We start from the raw sequence: 14,923 nt of genomic DNA on the forward strand, positions 1-14,923 counted from the left end.
TTATTTCCCCTCCTCCTGTTTCCTTCTGCCTCGCTTCACATCAGCTTTCATTCTATTTTATTCATCATTACCTTCATATTATATTGATCATCTCTACCTTGTCTCTCACATCTGCTGACGGCTTTGTACGCCTCTGTGTCACGCAGACATTTTTAGGTACAAACGTTTCCTGACAGACACTAACACGTGCTACCAGTGGAAATGTGAGTGCGTATGCTCTCTTTCTCCTGCTTTGTTGAGCAATATGCAACATATCACAAATGAACACTGATCTGTTTAACTGTATTAATTCTTCCTTATGACCCGGGCTTAGATCATCCAGAGAAGAAAATGATCCTTTGAGGTTAGATCAAGCACAGATCCAGTGAACACTGACACATCTAATTAGAGGCACCAGGGTTTTAACTCTGTATGTTTCATTGTTACGTTTGATTTGCTTTGGGTTTGTGATTGCAGGACTCATCAGCACAAATCCGAGGAGTGGAAAAAATTGGGAAATTAGGGCAGGGAAATGTAATATATAGCAGATTTACTTCTTTAGTTTAGGTGATCTTCAGCAAGGCTCAGTGAGGCGGGTACGTAGTGAAGCATGAAGGGTCAAAGGTGTGTGAAACAGGCCGCTACGTTAAAAAATCAACTGAAATGAATCATTATTTTTTTAGCTGTTTATAAAACACTGCCGGAATTATTTCAGAAATCGAAAGGGAAATTATTGACGTGAAAAATGTCTTTCTGCAACACCATCCCTTTGTGGGGCTTTAAGGGGCAATGAGTCAGATTTAGTGCCCCGGAGCTCAGAATATATCTGTGATGGATCGGTCGGATTATTGATCAATACCAATGACTTCATGACTGCTTTGCAAAAAAAAGCCAGAGATTTGTGGGTTTCCAAACTCACTTTCCAGCCTATAAAAAAAAATTCCTGTCTCTCCACCTCCAAGATGTTCTGTTTGCATCTTACACTGCTTAGTGAAACAACATTACATCATATATACAGTGTGATACATTTACTTAGACTGCGCATGATGTTTCTGATCGGAGCTGACTCATCCTGCAAAAGAAAACATGACTTTTTTGTTTATCCAGCGTTACTCATGGAATCAGGATGTGTGACGAATGTGGGGACTGTGTGCAGACTTGTGTAGGAGGAAGATGATCAGTGATGATTACCACTAGATGAGATGAAGGTCACGGACGGCAGGCTGCCTTTGTAAAGTGTCATCAGACCAATCTTTAACTTGAAGTATCAACAGTGAGAGTACTTGTGCAGAAAAAAAAATCTTTTAATTGTGTTGTATTGTACATAGAGAGATATTATAGCAGACCTGTAGCGTTCCACCTCAAACAGCTACTGTTGTAAGAGTGATTTTAAATACTTTATATACTGCTGGACAGTTGATTTAGAAAAACCTGCAATCTCATGCAAACATTTCTGTCCATAAACGGACATCAATATTACAAAGTGTTGTTAATTTAAATCAACTTGTTTGAAATAATGATTGAAATAAGTCAGTGTTTGTTATAACCTCAAGGCACAGCTGGATTAATATCCCTGTAAACACTCTGTTTGTTTTTGATTCCCTGGAAAGTTTTTAAATGACTTTTTCAGAGTATATAATTTGTCTCTTGTATTAGGAAGTGAATGTTTAAATAACACATTAAAAACTCAGTTATTACTATGTTGTATAGTTGTATATTGCAATAATAATCTATGGTTGTAACAAAATCTCAAAGCAAGCCTGGAGTTGAAGAAGACGCAATAAGGAATTAAACGCAGCTGAGTTGCAATAAGAAAATTATTACGCTGACAATAATAATACGTTAAGAACTCAACAACAGACTATAATGACGGGATAAGGAGATTTTGTTCACACGCAAAATCTGCAAATAAATAAATGAAATAGCTTTTGAGATGTAGTGAAGTATTAAGCAGCATAAATTAAAGTACCAAAAATAGTAGAAGTGCAATTCAAAATGATCCAAGATGATTTCATGAGGCATTTGTGGAATATAAGGCTAATGCACAGCTACTGCCTGTACATAACCTCTATTCAACTATATATTTTAATGTAAATACTGATGATAATCTGTTTAATCTCATGTGTTTTCTGCTTTTGTATAAACTATTACTAATACAGAAACACTATAATAACCTCATTAAAAAGTGACATCCCAAAACAACAGTAGATTGATTAACAAACATCTCTTCAACACAACATTCAGTGATATAAAGATTTAGTTAGCTATTCGAAACTACACACGGACACGTAATCCTGCCATGTAAACATTTTAATTATAGCTGTAGACTTAAAGACCAATATGAATCTAAATCTTAAATGAACACAGGCACAACCAATGTAAGGTCTGTAAAATTACAAACATGTACAAAAACTATAATTTCTCTCTGTCAGAGCTGTGGTTAAAAAATAACCCATTCAACATTACATACTGTACATAAACCTCAGCTTACTGGCAGCATTTCAGTCGGCAGCGAGAAGTCTGATGTGCCACTACAGTTAAAGCAGGTGAAGGCTGAACTGAAGGAGGTGCAGCAGCATCAGGAGAGAGTACACGTTGGACAGTGTAGAAACAAAGTGGCAGACAGCGTGAGCCAGATGAAGAGGGTGAACGTATAGCTATTGATTCAGTTACTTTGCGTATGATAGAAAACAGAATGAAAGAAGCTGCGCGTGTCATCAAGGTCATTCAGCCGTCATTTGACCGGATGTTTAAGAGCTCCTGATGCAAATACAGACAACAAGAGACCAGGAAGTCACCTGCCTTTTTCTCTTTACTGTCGATCTGTGGCAGAACTACACAGTATTCTCACGTCATGCTCAGAGATTTACAATGTAGAAAAGCCAGACTGGTGAACTTTTGCAAAATTGAGACAATAAAGGTTAAAAGAAACAAACACAGTGTAACAGTAACACAAGCAGAGAATAGTCTGACTCATCTGACTCATTAATATTAATTACACAGCAATATCTAACTAAACTGACATAAGCTAATATATGCTAACATAGGCTAACAAATGTTACTGGTGGTAGAAGACCATTAAAGGATGGAGCAGTGAAACCCTGGAGTGTATTGAATCGCGGGAGGGTTTATTTTATTGCAAGTTTTTCTTTTTAAAAAAACTGTTCTTTCTTAAATACAAATCACTGTTGATGCTATTTTATTTTCTGTGAGGTAAAAATGCTTTTAAATATGTAGGATCCCTAATTATCTATCTTTTTATCTAAGCACGGCAGGCAGAGTGATATTTTGCCCAGGAAGTCAGTCAGTTAAGGGAACTTAAGATCCTAGCACAACTTTGCATCTTAAAGGTGCAACATGTAAGAAAAATATCTCAAAACTTGTTTAAAATAATTCAGATTTAGGATATCACGATAACAAAAACAGTTTCAATGTTGTGTCAAATACATCTATGTATTGGGTTGCACAGATATCGACTGAAGTTAGCATGCTAACCAGCTAGCCCCTGCCTATGCTCCTGTGCTAGTCGGTGTCACAAGACCAACACTCCTCTGGTGCCCCGCTGGACGAGCTGTCTGGAGCCATCTCCAAAGGGGAGGTTGGGTTTTTTTCACGTTTTAAAAATTCAGTTGTTTAGAAGAATGCTACAATGCTGTTTTCCTGTGAAGCTCAGAAATGTCTTGTGAACTACAAAACGTTCCTTCAAAAGGTGCTTGCCTTTGTCCACCTGACCCACCATTAAGTTTCATTTTTGGGCCCTCAAAGGGGAAAAAAAAAAGTTTGGGCACCCACACTTTCAACACTACTGACCAAGAGATCTGCAAGTTTGAGGCAGTTTCATTTTTCTGTTTAACTTCTCAGTTTTTCCTCATTTTAAAAAGCTATTAAACTGCACAATAAGCAATATTCTAATGCACACTTCCATGATATTGTGTGCATTTATGTTTGGTGACTTATTATATACAAGTGATTTGATAATGTAACATTTGTGCATGTCACAGTGAAACTCAGAATGATAACCATTTCAGCACACAGTGCCGTGGACATCGAGTGGGCGTCTGCTGGTCGGTTTGGTCTATTTCCATAAAACATCCTTCCAGGAAGTGGAACAGCATTAGCTTGTAGCTGGGTTTTTTTCATTTTGGATTGAATATAACTCATCAGTGCAACCATTTATTCATGCATTCACATATTGAAGCATGTATAAATACATCATCAGAGGTACCATCAACATAATAATTTTCTTGTTGCCCTATAACCAAGTGAAGCCAAGGTACAATGGCTGTGTTAGCAGTGTCACTCAGGGCTTCATATCTTTGCTGTTCTAGCCAGCCGATAAGTGCTGGTGACCAGCAGCAAGAGCGCCAACCGTTCGGGCTGATGTGCATATTCGTAACCAATCACATCCGTCACAGTCTCAACATTCTCCGGGGTCAGATCAAGGCACATTGATATTTCATGTGGCCTATTTCTGGCGAGCATGTCACAAATTATACAAATTTTCACATCGTAAATGTAGTCTGGTGCGGAATTAGAGCGGTCATACTTCTTAAATTTTTCATCTCAGTTATCAAAATAAATTGCACAGTGGTTGCAAGTTGCATTATAAGATGCAGCTCTTTACAGAAGATGATACAGCAGGCAGGCAGTCACAGTCTGACCCTAAATGTCCTGTTAACTATCCACACAATCACAGTTTTGCGAAGTAGCCCTTCCCGGGTCAATTCTCACTGTTACGGGCAAATGACAAAAATATGGTAATATGCGTATTGAGACCGGACTAAGCACCTCCTGAACAAGCCCCCGAACAATGATCTCACCCTGACCTTAATGTTTATCGACTCAATTATCCTTCTATCTCCACATTTGGGACCATACACTTGGACTACTTATTTGTCCTGTGTAAAAAAAAAAGATGAAAGCAAGTGAAAAGTGTGGCGAGGAAAAAATGAGGGGACGGAGAGAGAGTCAAAGAGTTTCATTTATAAGAGGAGGGAGGTATTATGAGCACATTTATCCAAAATTGGAAAATAATGAAGAAAGATTAAAGCCCTCCCAGTATTTTAGATGTTCCAAATGGACAACCAGTCCTGTAGTTGACAATGGACCACAGAGAGTTCCAGACACTATTATGTGCCTCAAATGAGAGAGCGACAATGTGAAAGCCTCTTTGCAAGATAGAGGGAGAGAAACTTGAATAAGGTCTACTTGTGCACATCCCCTTTTATACATTTTTGTGCAGCCGTGACAAGACAAGAGATAAGCGCTCACTGTCTTAAATGAAGTAAAAAGTGTAAAGAGGCTTTTTCATCACCCCATTTTAGCTGTTTTATTCTCCACCTTTTGCAAGTGCAGCAGCTCCATCCAGGCTACTCACGCTGACCCCTTATTTCCTCTGCGAGGTTTGGAGCCAACACAAACATGCATGTGGCCCTGCTCATTCAGCCTCATCACTGCCTCTGATTTCCAAAAGACGGGGTGAAAAAAAATGTCCTTTATTAGTTCCATTTTTCATCACACTTTCCTGAGTGAATCGGCTCCTGTGAGCTCTGTGTGCAGTTTCGGCTACACACGACAGGTTGAGCATTTTTGTTCAGCGGAGCTAGATGAGAACTACAGCCCCCATCACCTCAACCTAAGCTGAGAAAATACAGACAACCAGGTCACGGAAATTCTGTCACAAGTTATTGGGCACCTAAGAGTGTGGGAAATCCTACGGTGCAATATTATTCTCTGTAAATCTCGAACTGTGAATAACACAAGCCAAGCAATTTAAGCAGGAAGGTCATAGCAAAGTAAAGCAGGAAAATTGCCAGGAAAAAAACACCGGCTTTCTGAGAGAGTGAAATAGATGAGAGATGAAGGGAGATGAAAAGTTGACGGGCTACCCAGGCAGGTCTACAAAAAGTAATGAATATCCCTTGGTGTGGAGCGATTTTGAGGAACTGTCATTCTGAATGAAGTGAGATAAAAATTATATTTTCGCCCAGATAAAAAAACCAACCAATACAAAAGCAGAAAGGACATATGTCTGCCTGATGCTGCCCTTAATCCAAGACAAGGCCTGACAGCCTGCGCCATCAAATGTCAGAGCCACTGAAGCATCAAAACAGTGTGATTATACAACACACACGGCCAAAATAAAAACAGCAGAGCGCTCGGAAAACATAACAGAAAAATAGAATTCATAGCTGCAATATGAGAATATTAAAGGGGCGATTTTAGTTTAAAACAGAAAAAAATGAACATTATTGACAGAATGTGAAGGAACACCAGTGTTGAAATAATATCAAAGATGTACTGTGGTGCAGAGATGTCTTCTGAAGTTAGCATGCTAACCAGCTAGCCCCAGCCTGTCCCTTCTCATAGTACTTTCTGGGAGATGAGCGTGGCGAGTATGCTATGTTTTACAAGCTGTTGTAGCTTTAAGTGTATTACGCAAACAAAATAAATCATCTACTATACCAGCCCATCTTCATCAAAAAAACAACCATATAGGCTTGACTATGAAAGCAGCTTATTATGACTCATATTTACGTTTCTTTTTAAGCGGCGACATCCAGAGGCTGCAGTGATTATTACAGCTGCAGAGGAGGAAGTCAGGTGAGGTAGTACAAGGGGAAGGAGGTGCGTCGGGTTAAACAAGCACATGACTTTCAACCACGAGACCAATGAAACCAGATGTCGGTGAGCCTATGTCGTTTTGCGAGTCGCTGACGATCAACCTATTAAATCTTTTTGGTATATGGATGTGTTGTATTTTCCTAACTAAACAGAAAAATCTAACTGAACACCTGCTACCCTCTGCTGCTTCAAGCTTCTCCCATCCTTGCCTACCGTGTCTTCTCGTCCCCATGAACCGATTAGCTAACAATAGCTACCTACAGCTAAGTATGGGCCAATGCTAGCAAAGAGCAGCAGCTAAAACTAGCTTTAAAATTCTGGTTACATTTCACAAATTGCACCTTTTTAATTGTCTCTCAAGCAACTTTTGATTATATTCCTGCAAAAATGGGAAATGGAGATGGGTATGCATCATTCATCCATTCTCACTCATATAAAATCATTTAAAAAGTATGTCTGAGTCAAAACTGCCGTCATACATGTTACCTATGAATTAAATTATTTCCTCCCTTCCCTTTTTTATCAGTTCCATCCCTTTTGTGAGCGCAGAATGAACCAAGCAGCCGTAGATGTTGCCCGGTGTTGGAGAAAATAGCGCGTCCTTCGCAAAAAGAATACAGCGATGCTTCTCATCCCAAAGTCTTAAAGCGTTTTCCTTGAAGAAATCATCCACATCTATTGACTCCGTTTTCATTTTGCAAGACGAGCCCGCCATTGAAAGAGAAGAGAAAGGAGTCTGAATTACTTCAAGCTGGAGAGTTACCTTGCATAGAGCGGAATTAAGGACCATTTGCCAATATTGTGGATCAACTATGCTGCGAATAAAAGCGCCATTCTTGTGTTACCTGGCTGGGGAATATAGCCACAATGGACTTCAAACAAGGACCAGTGCACAATCCACCAATTGATTTTTACTTGAGGGACCTTGGACTTTTCACAACAAACATTTTGCAGCAAAGACAAGCATAAAGGGAAGTGTTTGAATAGTCCTTGTGTTCCCCTCTTGCCCTTTGTCAGGAAGAATGTAGGCTGTTCATTGTATGCCAATGGATGACCTATGGATGACTTATCATTATGGCGAAGGAAAGTAAAAAGCCTTTGAAAACGGCTGTTTTGCATTGTTCTCCAGCTATTTGGTGTGGTTTATCACTCTGTTTTGTACACTCGGCACCTTTGCGTGCACTTGTCTGTTGTGCGACAGTTTGCTAATACAGAATAACAAAAATCAATGATGAGCTGGGAATAAATAGTACTTTCTGTACTTTTCTATTGCAGCCACACGGGAGAGGTGGTAAAAGTTTCTGATTTCAAACACATCTTTAAAGTGAATATGATAGTGTGATGTTTGTGCGTTTCATTGTCAGTACTGTAAGCCGGCTGACTATCCCTGCTGCTCTTAAAGGTGCCCACACTCCCACCTGAGTGACACTCACTTGAGCTCTGCTCCAGTCTCTAGCCCCTCTAACAGCAAGATAAGACTCTTATCACCTCCAAGAGTGAAGATTTGGCCTCAATCCAAGAGAACCAACGGAGCAGGAAAACCACTGTCTAGACACTTAAGGTGAACTAAAAGCAACAATGCTCTGTTTGACAGGAAATACTAAAGGGCTGTCGCTGAGGCGCGGCACGCCGAGGAGGCTGTAGTTCAGACAATGTCATTGTGCGAAAGCGCCTCACCAAATCCTCTTTTCCTGCAGTCATTTTTCATCACCATCTACCATGAACCTTCTGCAGGACAGGGCAGGTGGGGAGCACATGTGTTTTCCCAGAATGCACTGAGTTGCCAAAGCGTTAATTGCTATGACACACTCAGTGTGGTGAGGTGATCTAATGTAGTGTTACATCCCGGAAGGTTAAAGGCGTCCTGTGAAGTTTTACTGTAAACAAACAAAGTTCTGTTTGTTTGCAGTGTTTCTCACCAAAAGTTGCTGAGTGTAACTGTGTCATGAACACCTTTATTTCCTTATAAAACATTTGACGAGACAATATTTTAAATCTTGCATTGTTTGCTAGCCTGCAGTATTCTGCTTCCTTGGCTTTATCGGTGTGTTTTGTTTGTGTGTCACTGTCAACAACAGTTAACATTGCAGGATTCTTGTGAGGTGTAACAGTCCAGCCCACTGTACCTAAGTGTTGGAGGTACACTAAAGTCACACTTGAGTAGAAGTGAAGACATTGTGTCGAAATATAACTTTTGTAAAAGTGAAAGTCACCCATACAAATACTACTTGAGTAAAAGTCTTAAACTATCTGATATTAAATGTACTTAAGTATCAAAAGACAAGTATAAGTAACAGTAAATTATACATATATTTATATTTATATGTATTTATATATAATGTACAGTATGGGTTTACCAATTATCGGCCTGGCCTGTTATCTGATTCAGTATTTGCCTTTTTTTTTTCTTTTTTTATTATTCAAAGGACGATAAAATAAACTAATTTAAGAATGTATTACTTTGACTCTGATGCATCCAATCTGCAAAGTAACCAGTAACTGAAGTTATCAAATAAATTTAGTTGAGTAAAAAGTGCAATATTTGCCTCCAAAATGCAGAAGAGTACAAGTACCTCAACATTGTACTTAGTTTAAAATATATGTATATATATATATATATATATATAGTAATTGACATTTGGTAATGACGTTGCTTTAATGTGAATGTGAAAAAAGGACGTTCCAATTAGGAGCTAGAGACCGAACAACAAACAGCTCGGTTTCGTGCCATCTCGTCTGAACATCAGCTTGTTGTGGTAAGGTTGGTCTTAAAAACAAGGCTGAGCTGTGAGAGATAGCAGCAGCTGCGGGCTGGGAGCGTGCAGAGACACGAGGCTATCTAACACCTCTTCAGGTAGGAACTCACCTGGAGGTTTTGTTTTGTTTTTTGTTTTTTTCCTTTAACACTTTGTTTTAGTAGTTAAACACAACTTGAAACCAGCTGGGTGTTCAGCAACTGGATGTGAAGACAGAATACTCAAGTTCTCGTGAGGTTAGTTGACTAAAATGGGCATTTATTTCTATGAAAATGCTACAAAAAATACTTTTATAGACCCTCTCCACGCAAAAATGTCCTGTGTTTATTCTTACCTCACTTGAAATCTGTGCAGAGTTTGACATTTCAAGGCTGTGTTCACATGTATCTGCAGAAAGGGGGAGAGTTTATTTGCACTTACCTTCAATCAGACTTGACGAGGTGTACCTACAAGCCTGATTTTGTGACATCACAAGTAATTCAGAAGTCAATCAATCCGAATATACAACTTACGCAAGTGTGATGTGCTGCGCTGGATTCAGGCACAAGCATTCTTGGCATCGCCTCCATACCACCAGGGGGACCAAGATGAGGGCAAAACTACATCAGCTGCCATATATTACATATTATGTAAAATAAAACATATCTCCAATCAAAAAATGTAAAAGTTTATATATCTAAATGTCCTTTTTTTTTTTTACACATGGACATCGTTAGCGTCGTTAGCATTTACCTGCACTGTGCAGGTAAATGTATTTCAGTGTTTTTTTCACCTCATTGAAAGTCAGCAGGAAGCATCTGTAAATGTTAGTAATATCTTAATCTGAATGAGTAAACACAAATATTAAAATAAAATGTAAAATTCACATTAAATGTAGAATAAAGGGCGACACTTTTCCTCTAAATACATGACTAGCCAATCGTGTATGTATCCTGAAATATGAAGCTAGAGAAGCTAAAATATATACCTAACTAAATGAATGACCATAATAATAACCATGTGGCTGTTCAGTCATTTAGGGGGGGGCAATAATACAGTCTGCCTGGTGTAGTCCATACGTTTAATCCGGCCCTGGTGATGTGGAAACCTATAAGTGGAGGTCTGACGTCTGTAGCATCCATCAGTTCAGTGAAACCAGTTTGCATTCATAAAACAAGCCTGCAGGAGATCTTTAATATAATAGATGGTTGTCTGGTGACATTATTAGGTAGACAGATTGCAAACATGTTAGAAGAAACATGTCAAACATTGAATTTTAGTCACGGCTGACCTTCTTGTTTACATTTTTGATGGTGCCTTTGGGGTGCAGCGGTGAATTCCCAGGCCACATGTGACCCCTACTGGTCACTGTAACAGAGTCCCCAGCATTGAAGCATGCCTGTTCACATCTCTCCTTTAGCTTCCCCCTCTCTACTTTAAGACTGCAGAAGTGCTGACAGAGTCAAATAAATACTTTAGGTGTGTGGACTAACCCATTCTCTCGCTAAAATCTTACAGATACGGTGCTCATGTCCTGTCAACAGATTCCAGGCTGCAACTGAAATGTGTTTGCTGATTTTTTTTTTTTTTTTTTAACTTGACCGAGCCAAACCCAGTGCAGGACAAATCAGAAGGCAAATTGGATGGTTTTTCTCTCCTCTTTTTTAATAGAAGTCTTTAAGTTCAGCAAAATTTCACATAGCCAAGCCTTTTCTGGGGGAGTGTGTCGGGGAAACATTGTATTCACTCGCATGTGAATGTGTCGCCTCTCATCATTTGATTGAGCCCTGCCAGTCTCCGTCGCAGGGGATTCCACAGTCTGCCCGACGCCATTTACTGCCAGGGCCCTCAAATCCAAATTGACCTAGACAGACACGCAGATGGGGTCTTTTTTTAGCAAATAAAATATTAAAATTAGAGATTCACGCCAGAAGACACTTACGCAATTTCTTTTTCTTTTTTTTTTTTTTGTGCCTGTGTGTGTCAAAACTGCAGAAAAAGTTTAAGATGAATGATGCCGCAGCCTTAATATTAAAACACCTCGTGGGTGATTTCAAACACACGGGATATAAGCTATCGCCCTCATTACTACTGCATGTCGCTGTTATACAACTCATTTGTTTGATGAATCTGTTGCAATTGGAATGTAAAAAAAATCCCCTGTAGAGACATCTGTGTATCTCAATGGGATATTCTCTGTTTGGTAATAAATGGTCTTTTAAAATTATAAGGTGCTCATACACCTGAACATTTTTTAAACTGAGGTACGTCCACTGGATATACATTCATGTGCATTTCAATAATTCAAATTCAGGATTTACCAAGAGAGAATCAGTCAGAAGAGGAAAGGAAAGTAAAAAAAATTGCACGAAATAATCATGATAATGTTGCCTGACACAGCTGTGTTTTAAAATGTGGTGTTCAATGAAAGCCTCAAATAATCCAGCTGTCCCTTTCAGCATTTTACAGCTGGCCAGTTGAACAGAAGACGTATATTTATAGTAAAAGACGAGGGATTTATCCACATCCGAGCCAGCTTCATTTAATGCTTAAATATGTGTGAGATGTACGAGAGATTCGAGCACACTGAGCGAGCTGATGTGGAGTGTGAAGGCCGGCCCCGGCTGAGAGAGCATCAAATTCAAGTCTATCAATGCCATCTAGTGGAGAGAGGGGTTTTAACCTGATCCCTCTGCCCTCCTGTAGAACAGAGACACACTGAGACTGTGACTATTCACAACATACACATTATAATAACGACAGAAGTACTGACTGCTACAAACTGTAGAATACTTTGAGAAACCCCTTCATCTTTTTGTACGCTTTCTTCTTGTAATGAAGATATAATTCAAAATTGAAAACAGTAGTAGTCCACAAAACATGTTCTGGAGCTTCACAGCAAAACAGCCACGCACAACTGAAGTAGATGGAGACTAATGTGATAAACTAAAATGGCTTCATACAGCTTCTTCGGCATCATCCAAGTCTCCAGAAACCCAAATTAATGTTGATGAATTGACGTTATTCGCCGTTTTTCAAGCCAAAATCTTGACTGTAGCTGCTGAGCTAAAAGCGTTAGCATGCACAGCATCTGAAGCAGGTGCACAAGCTGGACCGCACGCCGAAGGGTGCCAATAACGTCTTCTCAAAAAGAGTGGGCATCTCAGGGCTTTGAGAGACTTGGATTATGACGGACAAGCAATATGGAGCCATTTTGTTTTTTGTCCCCATCTGCTTCAGATGTTTAGGAGAATGCTGCAACTCTGTCTTGCTGTGACGCTCCAGAAATGTTTTGTGGACTTTGAAACTTCACCTGACTTTCCATCGGCATGAGGCTGAGAAGATAATGACTGATTTTTTATTTTTGGGTGAACTGTTCCTTTAATAAAGTGAGACTAAATGGCCAAATAACCTAAAAATTGGTAAGGTTAACATAACTGGCTGTGTCCCACATCCTAAATGTAGTATAACTCAAAAAACAACGCTGATTGTGCAGCCTAAGTTAGTAAATCACTAAGTTTGCTGGAAGTTACTAAGAAGTTAGGAAGAACTTTGCACACACACTTGATGGATGGATTGATGAATAGTGGGTGCAACCCTGTCACGGTGGCTCTAAATACCTGGCTGTATTCCCTCGCCTAGATTTGTTCCTCAACACAGTTTTTTCATTGAAGAAATTGTGTCATGTCATAGTAGAGTAAAGGTGTAAATAATTAAATTACTGCAGCTGAATTCCATCTAGCTGCTCCAGTTTCTGGGTCCTGGTGTTGTGCATGCTGACTCACTGTCACACTGTCATGGCACAGAGCCATCATTAATGTTATTAGTGACACATGTGACGAGTCAAAATGTCTGCTGTGAAAAAGGCCTGTCTGAATGCAGGAGTGTACTGATGGTCTGTTGGTCCTCTGGCTTGGTTTATGGTCTGAACAGGCAGTATGAAATGTGGGAGCTTATATTCACAGAGGTGTGCCTTTTCTAAATCATGTCCAATGATTGAATTTGGCACCAGGGAGAATACAAATCAACCTGTATATCTCAAAATTGGTTAAATAAGTTGGCAAAACAATGTACAAACGTGTCATTATGAGTTATTGTGTGTAAATGTATGCCCAATAAGTAAATTAAATCCATTTGAAGTAAGTTTATGACATAATACAGTGTGGAGGTGAAGGGGTTTGAATACTTTCCAAAGCCACAGCGCCCCCTGATCACAATATTCTTTTATTTATTAATTATTTACTTTCAATCAATGTTGTAATATTTGGAAATGGAAAAAAAATGCATAGAAATTGGCTTTTTATTGTTTTATTTGTTCATTTTACTCTTTCAAAATCCTATTTACATGTCTTCTGTAGATCAAGTAGTTTAAAGAAAAGCCCAGTGCATTTATTAAGGGCAAAGCCTTGTTTTCGGAAGGTGCTGCACAATAATCTTGTCTTGTCTTGAACAAACATATATTGTTTCATTTCTTTTTTTATTGCTGAAATATTTGAAATTGTGTCTGCTCTGCTGCAAGAAGCAGCAACATCCTGCAAGGGCAACGTTTTCACCCCCCACACATGGTAATCTCTTAAAGTACGTGCTGAATTTTGAGTTTGTCATTGGACGGCACGTGAAAGCTGGAGACAGAGAGAGAAAGTGAAACACAGATAACGGGCCACTTGGCTCTTTTAAGTCACAAGATGCAGGAGAAGATGGCAGCGGAGGCAGGTAATAAGACGACAACTGCCCAGAGACACGAATCCACCACTCAAATGTTTCTTTCATTTTCAAAATCAAAACTGTGTTACCTTACGGGCAAACCTCAGTGGGCAAAGAGACACCTGAGGCCACCTGAATCCCACTCCAAAGAGTTAGCCAAGACAATTTCCCTCAAATCACCTGCTATCTTAATCTGACAGCCAGACTCGATTACAAGGCGTAAAAATTGCTTTTCTCGCCACCAGCAGTCGTTGGGAAATTATCTTAATTGTGTCATGATTATGCCTCACAGCTCTGGTGAGAGCTTTACGTTGCTCCTTTCAAACACACAGGAGCACTTCATGAGTGTTGTGAGCGCCCCTCCATCAGCATTCAGGGAGGAGAGAGAGGATGAGAGGAAAATAAATTCACCTCCGCTCCTCTCCGTCTGTTCAAGTATTTCACAAACACGCACACGTGTAAAACACAAAAGGGAGGAGATTTCCAAAATTCTTCATATTTAAAGACCTAACTAAGAAAAAAACATGTTTGACATTGATGACAAATTTCCTTCCTACCCTTCAGGTAGTTTTAGTGGCATGAAAGTACGTGTTTAGTTGAGCATTTGTAGCTTGTTGCCATCTGAGGATGGAACTTTCTTTGTTCTGTTTGATACAACATGTGCATTATTGTTAGAGAGTTAGAGGCTTATCAGAGGTCCAACTGAACCAAAGAGGACCTGCCTGGAGCCAGAGGTCGCTGCCTGGAGCAGGGGTGCCGGAAAACTGAAAGTTAATGGTGAACCACAGGCCAAATGCAAGTACCTATTATATCCTGTTGGTAAGATGCAAAATGATAGTTGGATCCCAAGTTCCCTTAATTTACTGACTTCCTGTGCAAAG

This window comes from Pagrus major, chromosome 11 (genome assembly GCF_040436345.1).
Source record: "Pagrus major chromosome 11, Pma_NU_1.0".
Taxonomy (NCBI): Eukaryota; Metazoa; Chordata; class Actinopteri; order Spariformes; family Sparidae; genus Pagrus; species Pagrus major.